Raw genomic sequence first — 3,639 nt, forward strand, 5'->3', positions numbered from 1 at the left:
CTGCAGCAAAACAAACACACACAAAATAAATAAATAAAATTGGAATGGATCACCCTGGGCTGGAGGTATTAAGAGAGCCGTTTGGTATTGACAGTTGATGACTTACTTCAGACCCAGTTTAAGCCTCTGTTTCTGATATTCATTGCCACCAGCCTGCCAAAAATCAGCCTGTGTCCAGACCTTCTGAGATGGGGCCACAGCCCTCCTGGGTGATACCTCTGTTACCTTGGCAGCTAGCCTTAGCTGTTGGCCTTGGCATTCACACTGTCCATGAGAAACCAAAGGATAATTCAGATTCATAACCACAGAGTCATTTAGGGCATATCTCTTAGTAGAAAGTGAAATCAAATGTTGAGGTAATTATGAAAATTATTCATATTTTTTTTCTCCCTTATAGGGATATCATGAAAAATTTTGGGGCCTGTCATTAACTAACTCATTACTTTAATTAACCACTTCATTATGGAAGTGTAGACACAGCTTTACAATTATTTATACTGTTTCTTCCTGTGTGTAAATAATTGTGAAGTAAAAATATTAATTTGTGAATGTAATTGTATAGGTGATCACTCTGCATTCACTTAGAACTAGCAATTAGTGCATGCAAATCAGCTATGACAAAAGTCTCTCTGATCCTGTTCAGAATACAGGAAGCATTAATTTGCAAGAATGCCTGATCCTGGCCCATCTGATTCTCAAAAGTCACGTTCTTGCTTCTGAAAATCAGAAACTGACCATATTTGTTGTGAGCTTTATGATCACTCTTAATGCCCTGGCAAACACAGGAAATAAAATGCTAACAAATCATCACCCATTACCTAATTATATTTATCCAGACAGATAAAGTTGGGGGGAAAAGAGTGGATCGTGTTTTTTTTTTTTTTTTTAAAGGCGTTTCTCATTTGGCAAACAAAGATGAAATTTATAGCTTAATTATTCCTCGTAGTGCCATACAGAGCCTTTTCTGTTAATCATACCCAGGCCCTGAGATTTTTTTTTTTCCCAAAGAGGTGTAAATGTGTATTGACTCCCAATTAATGGGACCTAAATGTTCATGAGGTTTCACTGGGTCCACCGTAGGAAAAAAATCTCTGACGCAGGTAGATGGAATGTTACTCCTTCAGCAATACAAATATCAAACACAAAAGAGTTCAGCTACCTGGGACATCTTGAATTATGGAATCGACTACGATTATTCATCTTCATTAAAAATCATGCTGTTGAATAACAGCAGTTGAGTTGCTCTGATCGTTGGACAACATTTGGACACTTATTTCTGTTTATTTCAAAGTATAACTGTCCTGAAGTTTTATAAGATGCATCCACAGGTCTCTGTAAATGGAGCTCCATCCCCTGGCTACTGTGATCACACATTTCTTTTCTTTTTTTTTTTTTTTTTTTTGAGATAGGGTCTCACTCTTGTCACTCAGGCCACCAGGTTGGAGTGCAGTGGTACAATTATAACTCACTGCAGTCTCGAACTGCCGGGCTCAAGTGATCCTCCTGCCCCAATCTCCCAAGCAGCTAGACCTACTACTAGGTCTAGCATGTGCCACCATACCCAGATAATCTTTAAAATATTTTTGTAGTGATGGGGTTTAGCCATGTTGCCCAGGCTGGTCTCAAACTCCTGGCCTTGAGCAATCCTCCTGTCTGCTGGGATTGCAGGCATGAGCCATCATACCCAGTCTGGTCTGCATATATATTCTTTTTAAAAAAATATGGAATGCTTCACAAATCGATCTGTCACCCTTGCACTGGGGCCATGCTAATTTTCTCTGTATCATTCCAATTTTAGTATATGTGCTGCACAAGTGAGCACCGGCATGTATTCTTAACTCTTTGTGTGCCTTGGGCTTGGGGAAGATAGCCAGGTGCCCATGACCCTTGTCCCTAGTCCCTAGACTGCCTTGAAAAGACTCAGACTGGAGTGGTTAGAGAAGATGAAAGTAGGTATTGAATATACTTCTCATTTACTTATGAATTCAATGTTTCGATTTTTATTCCTCTACCTTGACATCTCCACCAGAGAGAGACGTTAATGTTGGAAGAAAACCCAAGTAACCTTATATCATGACTCACAGCCCTGATAGATGCTTTATCTACCAGAGGCTGATAGCTAAGTGTCGGCCATATGCTAGGCATTTCGCAACATTATTTCTTTATTTTTAATCCTTTAAATTATATGATTTATTTTTAACAGAAAACATATTCACACATTTCAAAATTTTAAAAGTACAAAAGAATATACGGTGAGAACCCTCCCTGCTACTCTGAACCTCAGCTTCTCGGTTACCTTTCCCATCTACAATGATGACGCCGGTTTCTTGTGATCTTTCATTCCACAGGCACTTAATGTTATCAATTTCTTTAGAGCTAATTGATGCATATATATGTAAATGCATACATTATGTCCCTAGCCCTTTTAAGATAAGTGGTAGTATACAATACACTCAGTTTTGCACTTAATGATATATCTTGGAGATTGTTCCATATCAATCCAAAAAAATCTTTCTTATTCTTTTTTTATGATGTCATTGTTTGCATATATTATAATTAATTCAGTCAGTTCTTTATTGATGGACTTTAGGTTATTTAAAATCTTTTGCAAATACAAATGATGTTGTAAATACATCATTTTTTAAGAATGCAAGTTCACCTGTAGGATAAATTCTGAGAACTGGAATACGTGGGTCAAAGAGTGTACGAACTAGTAGGATATTTCTAAACACTGAACCATTTCACACACACTAGCACTTGGAGAAGTGAAGTGACTCCCTCATGGATACATGGTTATTAAACACAAGGATTCACACACAGGGTGTGTTTGTTCTAAATCTTCATGTTGCTCTTTTACAGGCTCATAAGATTTTTCCTCAGTAATAAGATCGAGTACGTATAATAATATGTGTAATGTCTTGTGGTATGTGCTCTGAAGGATACAAACAAGTAAAGACATGGCCAATCAGGGAGTTTACAGCTGAGTAGTTTTGGTAAAACATTTGAAGGAAGAAAGTGTATGGAGCTATTGAAAATATATATATTAATATATATAGGCACACCCCCCCCATGCACCCATATTTTATATCTGTATCTACATATATTTACACACACACATACATACACACATTCATATACTTTAAAGTACATCCAAATAATGGATATGAATATTTAAACAGAAAAGAAATTAAGAGTTGAGTATCCATTTAATGAAAGAATATTCACATTAAAATAGCTTTAAAAAATTTAAAAGTAATACAATGCTATCGCAGGGATAAGCATTGAGAAGAAAATAAACATTCTTAATTCTATTATCCAGAGAACTGCTCTTAACTTTGGGAAAATATCCTTCCATTGTTCTTTTTTTTTTTTTTTTTTTGAGGCAGAGTCTCGCTTTGTTGCCCAGGCTAGAGTGAGTGCCATGGCATTAGCCTAGCTCATAGCAACCTCAAACTCCTGGGCTCAAGCAATCCTCCTGCCTCAGCCTCCCAGTAGCTGGGACTATAGGCATGCACCACCATGCCCGGCTAATTTTTTCTATATATATTAGTTGGCCAATTAATTTATTTCTATTTATAGTAGAGATGGGGTCTCGCTCTTGCTCAGGATGGTTTCGAACTCCTGACCTCGAGCGATCCG

The 3,639-nt window shown here is 37.4% G+C and overlaps 1 non-coding gene across 1 annotated transcript; it reads right to left on the reverse strand.

The window, feature by feature from the left end:
* Window positions 1-1,715: 1,715 nt before the first annotated feature.
* Window positions 1,716-1,822, reverse strand: LOC142871635 (U6 spliceosomal RNA). Its single transcript, XR_012919868.1, has one exon. It is a non-coding gene; the product is annotated as a U6 spliceosomal RNA (small nuclear RNA).
* Window positions 1,823-3,639: the final 1,817 nt, after the last annotated feature.

This window comes from Microcebus murinus, chromosome 6 (assembly GCF_040939455.1).
Source record: "Microcebus murinus isolate Inina chromosome 6, M.murinus_Inina_mat1.0, whole genome shotgun sequence".
NCBI lineage: Eukaryota > Metazoa > Chordata > Mammalia > Primates > Cheirogaleidae > Microcebus > Microcebus murinus.